The 18,815-nt window shown below is 35.2% G+C and overlaps 2 long non-coding RNA genes across 2 annotated transcripts; both read right to left on the minus strand.

Annotated features, from left to right (window-relative positions):
* Positions 1 to 712: 712 nt before the first annotated feature.
* Positions 713 to 10,349, minus strand: LOC103046189 (uncharacterized). The gene is made up of 4 exons (XR_007441316.1): positions 10,270 to 10,349; positions 7,112 to 7,151; positions 2,982 to 3,076; positions 713 to 1,308 (listed from the first exon to the last, which is right to left on the minus strand). It is a non-coding gene; the product is annotated as an uncharacterized LOC103046189 (long non-coding RNA).
* Positions 10,350 to 13,613: 3,264 nt separating this feature from the next.
* On the minus strand, positions 13,614 to 17,358 carry LOC107196935 (uncharacterized). The gene is made up of 3 exons (XR_007441302.1): positions 17,213 to 17,358; positions 16,625 to 16,676; positions 13,614 to 14,371 (listed from the first exon to the last, which is right to left on the minus strand). It is a non-coding gene; the product is annotated as an uncharacterized LOC107196935 (long non-coding RNA).
* Positions 17,359 to 18,815: the final 1,457 nt, after the last annotated feature.

The following is an 18,815-nucleotide window of genomic DNA, read 5'->3' on the forward strand; positions in this document are numbered from 1 at the left end:
CAATATATGTGCACGAGGCAACACTTTTTGGGTCCTTCTAATAAGCTTTGTTGCTTTTCCTTAATAACACTGGTGCCCTCAAAACTAAACTCAGGAACAGAGCTTTTGAGCTTTCATTACATTGATTATATTATGTTTATGACAATGCATTTTATAATATCAATAATCATTTATTGACACAAAGCCTTTTATATTTATATCTGCACAATAAAAAACAACTGTTTATAAGGGGGAGGGGGGTTGACTATAGACTGTATATGATTTTTTAAAATCTTTTAGCGCCCTCTGCTGTAGAACAGTATGTATCAGAGCTATCGGCTTACCTATGGGTCATTCCTACTACCTTCACTCTAAGGCATTACAACAGAATACCCATATGATCCATTTTACCGAGTGTGTTTGATCACTAGATGGCACTTCCGGGTGAAAAAAAGAATGGGTTCATATATAGCAATTCAGCAAAATCAAAGTTAATACGTTTCATAAGTTTTATACTTTAAGTTTTTACATAAAAAAAAACATATAAAACTTTTTATTTATTTAGTTATTCATTTATTTGTTTACCAAAATACATAACTTATAATAATACATTACTACATAATATTACTTTTAATTTTGTGTTATTAGATTCAAAGTTTTTTTTTTTTAAAGATACAAAATTAAGTTTAATTTGAAAGAGTAACAACAAGCAAATTGTATTTACCTCAGAATCTTTTTTTTTTACCAGACATCTGGATTTAATGTTTCTTGGTGGTGCTGGTTCATTGCAAAAAGTGCATTCAATCTGCATTAAACAATCAAACAGTTCAAGTGCATCAGATTACATTTACATGATATGAAACCTGCTGGAAAGCAGTCCCCCACGTACAGAAGAGGAGATGCTTTAATGAGTACAGATAAACATAATTTAAATACATGTATGCATGTGTCTATATATGTCCAACATTACATCTTCAGCTACTTTAAGGTGCTAACACAGGCTGTACATTCTCCATTAAAAAGTTGTGGCACTACAGTGAAAAGCCCTGGAGAAGCTGCTGCACTTCAGCGAAAATTCACCGTGTCCAATGCAGAGTGTCCAGTGGAGTACGCTGGGGTAAAAGGCCCCAGCATTGAGCTGCTGGTCAGAGGAACTGTGTTCTCTGAAATGATGGAGCTCCATTCAGTACTTTGGGTGGTGGAACTGATGAATCCAAAATCAGAACCTGACCTCACTAAGGACCTCATGCCTGAATGAACTCGAATCATCAGAGCAATGACGAAACATTTAGTGTAGGGTCTTTCCAGAAGAGCCTGAGGAGTCTGTTCCTGCAAGCAAAAACAAAAAAAAGATAATTATAATGGAAAATAAACGATTCTATCTTTCACCACAAGAGGGCAATGAAAGCCCACTGTTGGAGCTCTAATCTCACATATGGTACAATTACAATAGGAAATTTGGGCGTTTTTACACCTGCACTTTTAGTTCAGTTAAACTGGACTCTGATTTGGGTTTTAACTTTGTGAGATTCATTCTCTGATAACAAAAAAACATTAAATAAACGTTAAATCTTTTAAGGTTGATGATGGAAAACAGCCTTTATTTAACATTGCGTGATTCTAACATTAAATCAATGCTAATTGAAAGGTTTTAAATGGTTGGGCGAAGCTTTTCTAAGCTTACATTAAGGCTTAATCACATTAATAAATAAAGCTGCTTCCCACAAATGATTATATTACTATTAATAATTATGATTTAAACTTTCCTTTCTACACTTCAAGACCACAGTACAGGTTATAATAACAGAATACAAACAGGATGCACTTATTTAAAGTAAGTAAAGTTTAATCCAAATGTCTCGGTTTGGTGAATAGAGTTTAACGGCTAAAAATTCCAGTTAAAAATAATGTCCAATTGCTTGTCCATGATATTCTTTATTTATCCTCCTAATTTTGAATGTAGAATGAAGTACTTTACTAAAAAGTAAAGATTTTTCTATAGTAAACAATTTTTGGACATCAGAGCAGAGTAAGCAGAACATTTAATATTGTTCTGTTATGATAAAATATTGAGACAATATTCTGACCAATACGCAGTAAGAATGTCCTCACATTATTATTTTTTTGTGTGTAAAAACTACAGACTGTATCTATGGTAAAAAAACAAATACACTTTTCACACCAGCACTATTTGGTCCGGTTAAAACGAACTCTGGTCCGTTTGTAACTTTAGTGCGGTTTGATTGAGCAGGTGTGAAAACAGTAATCGCACTCGGGTGCGGATCAAAAGAACCGGACCGAGGCCAGCTAGAGGAGGTGGTCTGGGTCCGGTACCAAACGAACTCTGGAGCGGTTCGCTTTGGTGAGAACGTGATCCGGTCTCGATCCGACCCAGCTATTAAATATAGTCCATTTATTTGAGCTAAACGACTGATAAGACGCAGTCTATACTGATATATTAGCCAGATAACGCTAATTACCACAGCTAAGAACAAACGCTGTGTCCATGCGCGCGCCGTCTGCGCTGCATTCACTGCTCACAGCCGCGTGACTCTGTTTACTATGTTTACATCTGCGCTGCACATACAAACACTGTGTTTGAAAGCGCAACGTTTTAGCGTTCAGTGTAAAAACACATATATGTGCTGAAACACAGAATCTTCTCGCTATATTTACTTTTTCTGTATATGTATATTTACTTCCACACCAGACCACGCTCTGACCAATCAGAGGACACAGGCTGCTTGCGTGTTTATTGGTGCGCATTTTGGTGCGTTTACATTTATGCCTGTGTGAAACCAGACTAAACAGAGGGAGAAAACGCTCCAAGTAAACGAACTCATCAACTGATTCGGACCAGAGAAACGAACTACAGGTGTGAAAACGCCCTATACACTTTCCTTTTAGTTGTACAGACCAAACATATTAAAAAGCATATAAGATCTTTTCTATCTCTTTATATATGCAATATTTTAAGCCATTAAAACGTAAAAAGAGCTTACCGGATTCATGAGACAATTTGTCCATATAAAGAATTAAATCTCTCAAAATATTGTCTGTCCTGAACGTTGTCCATTCTTCTTCCATGTGGCTGCTGCTAAAAACAAATATAAAAACACAATATAATCATTTTATATTAAAATGATTAAACGAACACACAAGATTTACATGCAAAATGGTGAAATAACGATTTGACAAGATGAAAAAAAATAACTTCAGTCCTAAAGAAAACACATATTATTTTCTTTGTTATAAATATTATATTATATTAATATTTGTGCTGTAGAAGAACTATTCAGGACTAATAATGTTTCAGAAAAAAGTAGAGGGCAAATGTGTCTGTTAATTTTTAAAGCCAGAAAACCTCTTTTAATTCCATCTGTCACCACAAGAGGGTGATACCGGCTTATTCTTATAATAATTATATATTTATAATAAGAGGTATTCTAAAAGAAACTCCGTATTATCAGAAAACAAGCACATCTAGCAACAGGTTATTAGACTATTACTGCATTTGCAACAAAAATAAATATGCTATGAGTTACAGTTATCTAAATATATTCTCCAATTTATGATTGGTCACCAATATCAATTGTAAACTTGCATCATTATTTAGTCTGGATTTAAAATAACACTTCTGTACTGAGTTCAATGGATATGTTAAGCCTAAATTAAGCCTAAGAGAATCTGTTTGAAGTCTTTATTGCTTTAAAGTATGATTAAAGGAGTTGATTTCTCATTTCCTTGTGTTGAAATGATGTGGGTTGTGTGTGTTGTATTTTCTTGTTTAGATAAATGCCATTTAGTTCCCAAATAGCACAAATCGGGCAATTTCTGAGTTTCTTCAGTTTAAATCTAGGGGCCCTATTTTAGTGATTTATAGGTGAGGCATCAACCGTGCACCGTGCAGCTGGATTTAGGGCATGTCGATATGTTTTTGGTATCCTGAGAAAGTAAAAAGTACGCCTTGCACATCTTGAAACTTGCAAAAGGCATGAACTAATTCTCTTAATTAATCATGGGTGCGTTTTGGGCATAATGTGAAATAAACCAATCAACATATCTTTAGCCATTCCCTTTAAGAGTCAGGTGCACTCTGATTTTGGCAGATTGCTATTTTAATGGTGCAACATTTCTGAGCTTCTCAGCAGAGGAAACTGACCTATGCATTCACACTGTGACGGTGCATATTTTAGTAATATATGGTAACAGTAATGTTATATTAGTATTAGAATATTTAGTATTCTGTTTATTATTGATGTAAAAGTTTGGTTTGTGCACTGCTGCATGTCTGTATCTGTAATGAGCGGTGATGTATGAACATCTGACTGGTGACTGTTTCTAATTTTTCCCATTCTCTCCCCAATTTACACGGCCAATTACCCAACCCACTCATTAGGACTCCCCCTATCACTAGTGATGCCCCAACACAGCAGAGTGAAGACTAACACATGCTTCCTCTGATACATGTGAAGCCAACCACCACTTCTTTTTGAGCTGCTGCTGATGCAGCATTACCGAGCAGCATCACAGTGCGCTCGGAGGAAAGCGCAGCAGCTCGGTTCTGACACATCAGCTCACAGACGCCCTGTGCTGCAGACATCACCATAGGAGTGATGTGGTAAGAGAGTACCATCTACCCACCCTGGTTAATTGGCAAGGCCAATTTTGCTCCCTCTAACGCCGGCAGCTTGATGGCAAAGCTGCATGAGCTGCAGGAGGTCGAACCTGCGACCTCCTGCTCATAGTGGCAGCGCTTTAGACCGCTGGACCACTCGGCGCCCTTGTCAGGATTTTTAATCAGTCAGTGTCGCACCTGTGTTTTTCACCACCAAGATAGCAACAGGCCAGAAATTTACCTGAACACACCTCACTTCCAGACCACCACACCCATCAGCATAGAGATATTCCTAAACTCCTCTGCTATTTTAACAGAGCAGGGGCAAGGCGGGCTGTAAGATAAGATATGAGCATTGTGGTGCGCCTTAAGCAGGGTATAAAGGGGTTTTCACACCTGTAGTTCGTTTCTCTGGTACATATCAGTTGAGTTTGTTTACTTGGAGCGTTTTCTCCCTCAGTTTGGTTTGGTTTCACACAGGCATAAACCTAAACGCTCCAAAATGCGCACCACTAAACCACGCGAGCAGGCTGTGTCTTCTGATTGGTCAGAGCTGTGTGCATGGGAGTAAATATAAATATACAGAAAATAGTTATGGTGTGAAAACGCCCTAAGATAGGGCCCTAGGTCCAGTTTTGGCCCAAATGCTCGGCTCACTTCCAGTGCATGTGCTGCATTTGCCAACACCTCAGTTTATGAGTTTAATACTGCAAACAGATACTGCAGCTTATACCAACACCTTGAAAAAAACGGCCCCTTTACCAAATCTCCGATCGTCAAGTATAATTCCACATGGAATCTCAGCTGAGCCAAGTTTAGACAGATTGGTAATGCTATCTGGGTTGTGGTGGTTCTGCTGGTGGAGCATTATTCACCCTCTGGTAATAAATGGTGAGAGTTCACATGCACTGTGATCATAACACTCAGCCCACACAGCTAAGCCTTCGGGCAGCATCCGGCGGCAGCAAACAGAGCGAGAGCGAGAGTGAGATATCTTATATTGGTAATGCCATGCAAAAAGCTTTTACTCTCTATTTTTGCTTTTTTCACTTTTTGACAATTAAGAATCTGACTGCTCTTAATATTGTGTCAAAATGTAATTAATGGGCCAATAAAAATGCTCTAAAATGAATTGGACAAACTCTTTCTACATTGCCTTCCATTGAAAGTTAAGATGATTTATTATTATTATTATTATTATTATTATTATTATTATTATTATTATTATTATTATTATTATTATTATTATTATTATCTTTTTTAAAAAGGAGCCATATTGTAGAATTGTAGCCTCCAGAGATACCTACCAAAAGAGATCAGTTATCTAGACCTAAAGTGTCTATAGTGTCTTATCTAAATAAGGCACAGGGAATTGGCTAGTTTAGCATAGTCAATATGCAGTTTATTTCTCTATTCCAATTTTATTCATTTCAATTCTACTATAATTTTTTTCTTTTTTTCAATTAATTTATAATTTCTCATAATTTTTTTTTAAACTTGTCCTACGTTGAGTCTTAAATATTTCTGTAGTTTGGACTTTAAATTGCCACTGTGTATGAAAGGTGCTGTACCTGGTTCACAACAAGGCATGTAGCTAATACGGTCGGTACTTAAGGAGTTTCAAAGATGAAGTAAAGAAGGAGAATAAAGATAGGGATGCTAAAATTAGTGTTATAAACATAAACACACTGTTTAGGTTTATAACATTTTTTTATTATATTATTATTCTTTCATCCCATATGGAAAAAAAATATTTAAACATGGGATTTTTAAAAATAGTTTATGATTTTAAATAGTATATTTGAAATGTATTTCACACATAAAGATATACATGCCCATTTGTGGGTTGTGGTGGTTCTGCTGGTGGAGCATTATTTACCATATATATATATATAATGCTTAAATTGAAGTGTTGGTAGCTAATACAGGTATTGAGAATAATTAATTTGTTATTATGATACTTAGATTCTAATCATACTGAAAGTCTAGAAAATACCTGTTTAATATGTTAATGAAACTCACTACATATGTTTAAAAATGCTCTTTATCCTTTTCACAGATTTTTGACCCAGATTCAAACAAACCAAACAGAGCTGTTGAACCCGGGTAATCGTATAGAAATTACAGTGGTGAGGATTCACCCACACTAATAGCCCACTCGTCTAGGTCTTCCAGAAACATCTGGCGGCAGGTTAGTAGCACACAGAGCTGATAGATGTGAGATATCTTACATATCCTCACTGTCATGTTTTTTTTTTACCTTTTGACATTTCCACCATTTAAATTGACTTCCATTTTTACTTTTTCCCCTGTAAAGCTGTTATTTTTGGATTGATGATAGCTTTGGATTAATGACTAGCTCACATCTAGTTATTAAAGGTAGAGGGAACTGTTAACTATGCCTGCAAAATATATAGCACTATTTATAAGAGCAACAGCTATATACAGTATTAATCACATATAATTTAAATAATCTAAATTTCAGTTTAAATGCAAAAAAAGAAAAAAACTTACAAGCTCAACTTCATTTTTCCTGGTTCTTGTTTTGCATTTTCTGTAACAAAGTCAAACATACAACAAATTTAAAAAATCACCTAAACAACATTTAGCTACTTTTAATAACTTAAAAAAAAAACAGAAGTACCTTGTCAAACAAGGATGGATGGATATCGGGCTCAAGAAAATAGCTTGTGACATAAGCTGTTTTTTTAATGGTATTTTTATTTCATATAAAACTATGGCATGATAATCACAATATAGCAAAGTAACAAATCAATCTGTTTTTTAAATAAAAGTTGCACAGGTTAGAATGTTGTAATCATGCAGCTTCGGGACTATTTATCTTAAATAGTATGTCTATGCTTCTTCAGTGTTGCAATGTTAATTAACATCATTCTGAACAGATTTCGCTCATTGAAACAGCCCAAAAATGCTTTTAAAAAGCTCAGTTTCAACGCTCTACTTACTAAAAAAAATTGTGTTTGGGCTTGGGCTTCTAATGATAGTTTACGGGACAGGGTCGGGGTCAGGCAGAACGTTTACAGGCTCGGGCTTGGTGGGGTCCGATTTGATCTAAGCTCTAGTTCACCCACACTGAGAGCCCACTAGGTCTTCCAGAAGCAGCAGGTTAGCATCAAACAGAGCTGATAGATGTGAAATATCTCACATTTTGTCACTGTCAGGTTTTTAATTTTTGACCACCATTTACAGTGATTTTTTATTGAAATTTAAAAAAGTTCCCCTGCAAAGTTGCCATTTTTGAGAGTTTTGCAATGATATGAACAAGATCACCCAACACCTACACACAGCTCACGCCTAGTTATTAAATGTAGAGGTAGTGTGTTCAGGTTAATTTCTGATGTATTGCCATCATTGTATCTTGACAACAGAAAACACAGGTGCACCACTGACTGAATACAACCTAGGCAGACTTCAACAGTCAAATATATACTCATTGCTATCTTAATTGGATGCTCCGCTTGTTATGCACAGATAATAATAATACATTTTTATTTATATAGTGCTTTTCAAAATTCACAAAGGCGCTTGCAGCAGTGCACAAACTCATAAAATAACATTATTTTACATCAACACAATATATTATATCAAGATCATTGTCATATTACTTTTGTTAGCGTTTGTTAAATTAGCTTTTTGTGCACCTTCACAGCACGACCAAGCAAGTCAGAAGACAAGTGGGCTATCAGTGTGGGTGAACTAGAGCTTATATCGGGCCTGAAGCTTTTTAAAAAGCTTTTTAAAAAGGGCTGTTTGAATGAGCAAAATCTTTCAAAATGATGATTATTAACATTACAACACTGAAGAAGCATAGACCTATTATGCTGAGAAATGCTGGACACAATAAATCCTGGACTGCGATAAATGTCACCAGGAACAATAATGGGTTTTTAGACTTGGAAATGTAGACTGATAAGACTGATAAGACTGATAATGAATCTATGTGTGTAAGCACGGTAAGCACCAAGATGAACAGTTTGTGGTCATACATGGTGCGGGGTACAGTTTATTACAATGCCTGATCACCTGAAGTCTTCATTACAGGCAATTTCGCAGCCTAACATTAAGTAAAAAAGGTCATGCAACCAGTGGAGCTACTATTCCAGTGTGTGATTTCAACAGGACAATTCTCATGCATATACTGCCTTCTCAACAGCTTGCCTAGAAGACACATATGCAATGCCATCAACAGATCTATCTCCATTTGAAAATATGTGGGATACTTTTGGATGCGCTATTAGGACTCCTCCCCTATCACAAAATCTGCAGGAACTGTGTAAAAATATTCAAGTTGCATAGGATGCATTATCACAGGACTCCATTAGGAACCTCTACAACTCTGCACATGCCGAGATGTCTGGAGTGCAGTTCTGTATGTGTAGCTCAATGAATATTGCCCTTAGCTGATAAAATGTTCAATCATTTATTATGCCTGGTAATCTTTATTTTTCATTTTTAAATAGCATTCCAATCTGACACTTCTTTTTAGGTGTTATTAGTTTTTTTCCTCATAAAATATCATTTAATTTTTTGTAAAAAAAAAAAAAAAAAAAAAACAAGGGACATGCTGTTGTGTTACAGCAATAAAATAAAACAATATATAACTCACAATGTATTTTCACTCTGGATTTTTTTTTAATGAGCAAAAGATTTTAATAATCCGGTAGATAACTTGCTAAACTGACAATAAGCCAGGGTTAATTTATTATGCTTTATGATTTATAATATATTTGGTCAGTGTTCAGCTATAGCCCTTTAATAGTCCTACTGTCTTTATGCATTAAATTTAACTTGCTGTTTAGTGTTACACTATTTATTGTTATTGAAAGTGGCTTAAACCTGTTCAAATCTATCCAATAAGGCTATAGAATTAAAGGCTGTTTAATTTAATGATAATTACAGTATTTTATTTTACTTTATCACTATATAATATTATAACAAAAATAATTCATAGGCGAGTTCTGCACAAGTTCTGATGTTGAGTTGAGTTAGTTCATAATTCAGTTGAGAAGGTTGGAAGAGTGTTAGTATCCAATATAATTAATTATAATACACTTGGCTATAGTCATATAGTGTATATATATATATATATATATATATATATATATATATATAGTAGCTTTAATTGTCTATATTTCATTACTGTATAGCTGTATAGTTTTTTATTGTTGTTGTTATTGCTTTTTTTTAAATAAAAAAAATATTTACATCCATAGTTCTTTTTATTATATGAACTCAGAGTCAACCTTAAACTCCAGCCATAGTTATACGATTGCAGCACTATTTCAGTAATTATTTATTGTATTTAAATTTAAATATTTGTAATGTTCTGCCTTTGGTGTTGGTAATCTATTAACGCCTCTACTGTACAAATGTAAAAGGAAAAGGATATATAAGATATAAATAGTTTGGTGTTTTTATCACATCAACTGAAGACTTTTTTCTTTTGAAAAGACTGCAGATTAAATACTAAGTTTATATACAATATAACGTTTAATCTAGTTGTTGTTGGTTCTTAATATTTAGAAATGTCAGACTTAAAACTAAATGTTTTCTAAGAACAACAGTAATAATCACCCACATTCCAGTTTTAATTTACAGTATGAAAGACTGCTGTGGTTTCTATGAAGTTTTATGAGTTTCTGGCCACTCACCTGTGAATCCACACAGTGCAGAGGATAATACAGAATACTGCAACAACTCCTGCAGCTGAGGAGGCCGTGTACAGGATCAGACTTTCATCTAAACTACTTTGTGTGCCTGGAAACAAAAATAAGACAAAATTAATAAATATATCTAATCTAAATATAAATGTAAGGAAATATGGATTTATAGTAACTCAGAAGTATTTATGTTTGCAAAAATATGTATGAATATATTAATTAAACCACATGTGATCATAAGGGCTTACCATTGATGGTCAGAATCCATTGAATTCTTGATGGGGTGCATAAATAGGTTCCTGCATCTGACGGCTGAACGTTAGATATCTGTAGTTTCCGTGGATCTCTGGGATCTAAACTCATCCTGCTTGATGTGTAGTTTGTTACAGTTTGGTTAATTAAGGGGCTGTAGTTAAAAAGAAGATTCTTCTCTTTACGCCAAAAAATATCTTCTCCACTATCTTTACTTCCATTACAGTGTAAAACAACAGTTTCACCCTGCTCCGCAGTTTTGTTGATCCAGTGAAATATGTTAAGCTTATTTGAACTGGACAAATCTGCAAAAAAAAAAAAAAAATAGAAACATATTGAGGAATATATATGTGAACATTTCCTATTTTATAAAAATGTAAACTAAAAGCAGGTGCAATAAATTGACATCTGACTTAAGAAACTAAATAGATGTTGAACTAAATAGAATGATTTATTTACTGTTTACAGAAATCATTCTATTGCCAACTCAACTTAAAATAGATTGTTGCTCAAACTTCTATATAAAAATGATATTTCAACATCTAATGTGCTTACTTGCTCTAATTATATATTATATAGTTGAGACCTAATTATTTGTATAACCACCTTCCAATCCACAATCATGCAAATCACGCACACCATGGACACCAAAGGTGAAAAGGTGACTCCTTTGATTACATCATTGTGGTAATACAGTAAAAATCCAACAAATCAACATAAAATAAATACCTCCACAAGTCAGCAGCATGACGATAATGCAGGGACCCAGACGCAGAACCCCAGTCTGAAGAAGCGCCATAACAGTGTCATTCCCCAGATCCCAGAGCGAGTAAATAAACCTGTCTCTCACTCTAACGCGCTCAGCAGTGCTGCGTTAGTAAAGAGAACTACTGCTGAATTCTAGCAGTGCCCCAGAGAGTCTGAAGATAGAGGAAGTGGTTTTCTGAAAGCAGAACATCAGACCACAGCCCCTCAGAGTCAGAAAGGTGGGGAATGACTGACCTTACCTTTGTGCAGATCAAAGTTTTATCGTTATTTTCCTACAACCTCAAGCACTAATTCTGACCTGAGAGGCTGGAGTGAGAGGAGTGAGAGGAATAAGAGGAGTGAGAGTATAGAAGAGAGTGCTGATCTAAGTATCTGGGAACTGTGAATAATAACACAACAACAGATCATTCTTTTATCCATGTCTCAGAGCGTGTGAACTGAAACTGACCAGCTGATGATGTTTTAAAGAAAAACTGTTGCAAAACTCAGCTGGGAAGACAAGTTGCAAGTTTCATTCTGTGGTAAATTCCTTCCTAATTTCATGCTTCGTGATTATCCGTGATGTCGAGACGTCTACAGCATTTCCTGTCTAGTCATCATTCTTAAAAAATAATAATAAAAATAATAATAATATACAGAAAGTAAAAAAATAAATTATGCAACCTTTTACAAACATCTCTTTACAAACATGGCCTCAAGCAGCTTTTCTCTGTGCTGTGTAAATATAGGACAGCACACCCACAACGCCATTCGCACACACACACCCCTGTCTCTCTGTATATCCTCCTCTCTAAAGACCAGCCAATGGCGATACAGTACATTGTATTAACAGAGAGATAAAATGAAAATATTTTTTTTTCATTTTTTCTTAAATATAATTTGACTAATTTATTGTGCCTCTAATCTTCCAAACATAATAAATTAGATTTATAACTCTTAACTCTACTTTAACTTAATAATAGGCTCCAAATGAGTTGATTAGTTGGATCAGGTGTGTTGGGAGCAAGAAAAACCCTAAAAAAAAAAGTAAAGGACAGCAGACCTCTAGGTGCACCTAAGATATTTGATTTATACTTATGACTTTGGAGGTTGTAGGTATGACATGATTTTTATTTGAGTGATTTTAGTTAGAAACAACACAAGCATATTCTAAAAAGTAAACATATTTATAATTACTGCTAGCAAAACAAACCAACAAAGCGCACAGTGTGAGCATTTTGTATTATTCCAAAAAATATCAGTAGCATTTGTCAGTATTCTTCATAGACCCAACCCCAATTCAGATGAGTATTGTGACACACCTTCCGTGAAATATTAGATAGGACCCAAAGAGTGCTACATATAACACTATTAGAGTTTATTTATCACTGGCAAATTTGCTGTGAAAGCAGCATGACTCACTTATCATCCTTAAGCATATATTTCACATTAAAACCCACTTTCACTCTTTTCACAAAGATTCTGTCATTCACCAGCTTTGTGGAACTGTGTTCTCTGGAATGATGGGGCTCCATCCAATACTTTAAGGATGAGTTGGGAAGGTTAGGATTAGGATGAGGTTTGGTTGTGATCGTCCAACATGCTGACCTTTCTAATGCTCTTGTAGCTGAATACAATCATTCATTTCCTCACAGCAATGCTTTAAAATATAGTACAATTTATAGTACAATATAAACAGTTACTCAAACAAAAGCAGAACGAACTGGAGGAAGAAACTATTAATGAGATGTTGACCCAATACATTTGTTCATATAATGATTAAAGTGAGTTAAATGTTTCATAGCAGAGAAAACAAGCTTAAATGGACAGTAAAGTGTTTTACTCAGTGTTTACTTGGACAGTACTGAAAATGAAAGAGGAAATGAAGAGTTCCTTTTACACAACAAATGCAGACCATTAATACCACTGAACGTACAGCATCTTGTGTGTGCAGAAGTGACTTTGCAACTCACGCTCACTGAAGTCTGTTTTACTTGCTGTATCTTATATGCAGCACCATAATAAACCATGTAACTTTATTAGTGGTTCCTGGCATCCTTTACTTGCATATTGCGTGTGACTCCACCACCCAGAAATGCCAGAAATCAATAGGAAAGATGAATGGGTTAATGTGGTGCACCATTATATAAGTTAAATCTACTAAGGTACAGAAAGTAAAATATTATTCAGTGATTGTGTTATAAAATAACATTTACTAAAAATGAATTCTAACGAAATTCACCAAGAACTGTGAGTTAAAATGTCTTAATATATTAGTTCCTAAGGTTTTTCAAATTAAAACCCACTCAACCAAAACACCAAACACAAAACATTAAAAAATGGCTTTTTTATTGACGCTTGCAGCTACATTTTATCATCAGCAATGTAACATTAACCCATTAACCGTTAAATAGCAAACAAAAGCCTTAAGTGGCTAAACAGGATAAAGGATTGACACTGTGGCCTGAAGATTGTCAGTTTGAATCCTCAGTAATGCTGCTTTGACATCAGCAGCCAGAGTCTGAGAGAGCAAACTTGTTGGCTTTAGATTATATATTGGACGAGGCATGCACATGGTCTTGTAGGGACTAGTGTCGGGAGCATCGCAAAAGATAGGTGGAGTCCAACTGAGTGGGTGAAATAATTGGCTAAGCTAAATTAGAGAACAAAAGGCTAAAAAATTGAAAGCATACAAAGGGTGTCCAACTGTACAAAGCAGAACTTTTTTACAGTCCATTATTGTGATTAGCCTAACTTTATATATATATTAAATATTAGTATATGACATCTGAAACATTTGTCAGCTTATTATTTGTCCATTTCAGATTAATAAAAGAAGCATTAGCTAGCGTCTGATATAGGCAGATGCAGTCTAGACGGCTAAAAGTGCTGAGATCTGATAATGATCACCACACTGCATTTCTGAGATCACACATGCTAAGGGTGAAGCACGCTGTGTTCGAGTCTGGAGATGGCGGCAGGAAAAGCTGATGTTGTTTAGTTAGATGTTGGTAGGCTTGTCTGCAGCTTTCAGGCAGCAGGTCTGTATCTTCTTGTGGAAGCTTCATTTAAGCTCATTCTGGTGCACTCCTGTCTAAAACACACAGCAAACTGAGATACATACACAAACCAAGAGGAAAACAGATCAGTTAGACCAAAACCTGAGGTGTGATAATCATTGCATAAAAGGCAGTGAGGCTGAAAGACATGGTGGGAGTGCTGTGCATGTGGGGTGCTGGGGGTGGGCTCGTGTTGGTTTTGGTGAGAAACTTACACAGGAAGTCAGCGTGTCTCTGTAAAAGTAAAAGGCATTTAGCAGAGTTGCCTGAGAAGACAGACAGAATAGATAAAGAAGGAAAAACATGTTCATTTGAAATGATATGTATAATGTAGATAGTTCCAAAAAATGAATCACGTAAAACAACATTTTACTCTAATCTGAACTTCTGCAATTTCTGTGTGAGGTCTTTATAAAAGATGTGGGGAAACTCTCTGGCAAACCTTGCTGTTAAAATAAAAACTAAAAACACTAAGGCTAGACTAAAAAGCTTTAGGATAAGATAAGATAAGATAAAATAAGATAAGATAAGACCAATTTTTGCCCATTTATCCATTTTCCCTTACTTTAGTGCATAGTTATTTTAAGGGCACAGCAAATTTACACTGTTATACAAGCTGTACACTGACTATTTTACATTGTATTGTTATATCTTCAGTGTTGTTCCATGAAAATATATAATAAAATATTTACAAAAATGTAAGGGATGCACTTACTTTTGTGAAATACAGATAATATAAAATCTATATATAAAAACAAATAAAAAAATATTTAAAAAATAAGAAAGTTAAAACAAAGGTTAACAGTAAACAATTCTAAAAGTTCTGGCCTGATTATTTTTCTTTGTTTGATGGTACTTGTGCTGTACTCAGCTGTGATGAGAGCTACTTGTAGGTCCTGTGAACATACCGTCCCACCATCCCAACAAAGGTTCAATATCACTGTATCATGATATAGTATGTGGTAATTAATATTATCATATTATATTTATTAACAAATTTAGTATTATTATTTATGGGTAAGGGCGTGGAGGCGGGTAAATTGTGCAGTAACAGTTAGTTAGGCCTGACGTTTAAAAAAGCTAAAATTAGATGAGAAGGAACTAGATCAATATGTTCTCATCTCGTAGTCATTCTCATGTGTAGTCGAATAAGTTCAGTTGGCCTCCTAGGAAAGGAAGTGGTGGGAGGGTGGATTAGAGGCACGGGGCAGTGAAGTTCTCATCATTTTGCTAACCTTCGTCACAGTAGAGGTACACTTGAAAACACTAAAACGTATTAAAAAAATAAAATTAGTCAATCAATTTGACTAGCAACTCTTTATTTGGTGAACGTTAGCTTGTGTTTTTATGTTTTGTATAAAACATTTCTGCTTCCTCTCTGTGAGTCAGAAGCTTCCTTTTTTCCAACTTTTGCCAATGCAGCATCATTTGGCATTCAGTACACTCAGAGGAAAGCCATAGATGCATCAGATTACAGACACCTGTTGGCAGCCAGCATTTCAATTGAAGTGATGAGAAAAAAAAAACTGTCCCATAAACTGTCATTATGAATCTTTGACGCTTGTTAGTAGGTGGAGTGTTAAAACGTAGCTGTTCAGAATGGTGTTAATGAAGATATGTTACACACAGGCTGCAGGTTGAGAGTAAAGGCTGGTTTATACTCCCTGCATCAAGAGCTTCATCATATTTTTTAACATCGTATTTATGCTCACTTGTGGTGCGTATCTGTACCTTCTAAATTCTGCCCCCATTGGCTAGCTTTCACACGGAAGGCTGCAGCTTTCACAACGGGTAGTGCAGCCTTTGTTACAACCAGGTGAAAGTCAAAGAAAAGCTTTGTAAATTCAGACTATGAAGGAACACATAAAGAATCATGTAGTGTTAAACAAATCAAAATACATTTAAGTGGCTCTTATCTGGGCTGTTGTTAACCTGTGGCTTAGTCTCTTCAGATGGGCAGTTATTTGTTGGAGGGTGATTGGTTTCCTTTGTGGTAACCTCTCACAAATTGTTATTGTTCAGTGCTTTTTTCTCATGAACACAGATAGTATCAGTTAACCATAGTGTTGTTGTTAATGTTCTATATAGGATTGCTCAGCCACAGGATAAGCTGTAATAGAGTTGAACGTGTTCCAGTTGCACACTTTTTTGTACTCAACCTGACTGCAAACTGAACAGACGCAATTCACCACTGACCACAAGCGTTGCCATTGTTTATATTTTAAATCATTTGTATTCTTGAATACCAATCAAAAGTTTCGTAAGACAAGAAAAGAAAGATGACTCACAAGCGTATTCCTTGTTCCTCTATTTCCAGCAGCCTAATTCCTTCTCCATCTCCTGTAACAGAAAATGCACTGCCAGTGAATTCTCTTACATATTATGTACATATTTTTCCCCTCAACTAAGCTTCACCTCAATTAAGCATCTATCAGACAGCAAGGGCTTGATCCACATTTGAAGTACACTGATACATGAGTGTATTTTTGGAAATGAGACAGAAATCTATCTATCTATCTATCTATCTATCTATCTATCTATCTATCTATCTATCTATCTATCTATCTATCTATCTATCTATCTATCTATCTATCTATCTATCTATCTATCTATCTATCTAATTGTTCTGAGATCTTCTTAAATCCCTTCCTACACCTCTTTCTGAAGGCCTCAGAGAGCCCACTTCAACAATTGAGATCGCTGCTGTCTGTGTTATATTTCTGGGGAGGTGAGCGTCCAGCTATGCCTTGGTATAAATTAGACGCATTGGTTTTCATTGGAAGCCTTTTTTCAAACAGTTGTAGACATATTTTTAAAAAAGATAAATGTGAGAAAGGTGACCCAGGTGGGCAGCAGGTTGTGTACTGGTCACTCACCTTTGAATCCACACAGTGCCGAAGATAATAAAGAATATTGCGACAGCTCCTGTTACTGAGGGTATGATGTACATGTGCAGATCTGTAGACTGCTTTGGTTTACTTGGTTCACTGACTGAAATCGGAATCACAAGAAAAAAGCTTAGTATCCTAAAGTTAAATATAAAATAAACACATCACTCAAATTAATCACATAAGAAACATTGCACATGGTTAATATCCTTTGTAATTTGAATAAATAACATTAACATTTTCTTTCCTTAGAAATCTGTAAAATTAGCATTAGGAATCAACTTGCGTACTGATTAATATGCATGCATTAAAATATATGTTTAAATATGAAACTATCTTGGCATTTGAATAACCAGATTATCAACATTTACATATTAAATGTATATAAATGTAATCCTTTATACTGTAAATAATATCAACTACAGGCACATAACTCTCAGATAATGTTAACATGTTACTTAAGCACGATGTTGGCTGGGCTGTGTTAGTACTAGATTGCATTCACATGTTGCAAATTTATATGTTGCACATTCATGTGTTACGCCTTAATATGCTATGCATAAAACACACTGTGAATAATGTAGTCTTACCTTTTATGGTCAGAATCCATTGAATTTTTGATGGGAAGCAGTAATAGGTTCCTGCGTCTGAAGGCTGAACGTTAGATATCTGTAGTTTCCGTGGATCACTGGGATCTACACTCATCCTGCTTGATGTGTAGTTTGTTACAGTTTGGTTAATAAAGGGGCTGTAGATAAAAATAACATTCTCATTCTTACGCCAAACAAAATCTTCTCCACTATCCTCAGTATAAAACAACAGTTTCACCCTCATCCGCAGTTTCATTAATCCACTGAAAATAGTTTTCCTTCTGTGACTTTGAAAAATCTGCAAAAAAAAAAAAAACACAAGACATTTTACATTCATGAACTAATTAATTTTAACTTGTGAAGTAAATATGAAATTAGCATTAGAATAATTAGAATAATTAAATTATTAACATTTACATACTAAATGCACATGGATGTAACTTTTTTTTTCTCTGAATTAGATCAACTACAGACACTTACAGTAACTCTCAGTTAAAGTTAACACGTTACTTAAGCGCGATGTTAAGCTGTGCTGTGTTATTACCCGAACATTTAACAAAGCATTTAACCACTAAACCCTGACAAACATAGCTAATCATTTGTACAGTATCAGAGCCGTACCTGCACACAGCAGAAGAAACATGAAGAAAACTGGGTATAGTAATGTGACCCGAAGGGCTGCCATGTTGATAATGAAACAATCAAAGAGTCTCAAACACACTAAACTGGGTTGAAGGGGATGAGGGCTGGGGGGTGGATCGACCAGTAAATAGGGTAGAGGTAACGGAAACGCTACTTAACAAACTAAAGAAACACAGCGCAAATACACTGACTTTGATATCACTCACTATTACAGAAATTGTAAGGTAATAATCATGTGTCAGACATGTTGTAGTTCTGTTATGACCTCAGTGGTGAAGCTTATAACCATTAAATAGGTGCTATAGACATTGATTTACTATATTCTCCTACCTGAGTAACATAATTCAAATTTGGTTAGT

Source organism: Astyanax mexicanus, chromosome 11 (genome assembly GCF_023375975.1).
Source record: "Astyanax mexicanus isolate ESR-SI-001 chromosome 11, AstMex3_surface, whole genome shotgun sequence".
In the NCBI taxonomy this organism is placed as follows: domain Eukaryota; kingdom Metazoa; phylum Chordata; class Actinopteri; order Characiformes; family Acestrorhamphidae; genus Astyanax; species Astyanax mexicanus.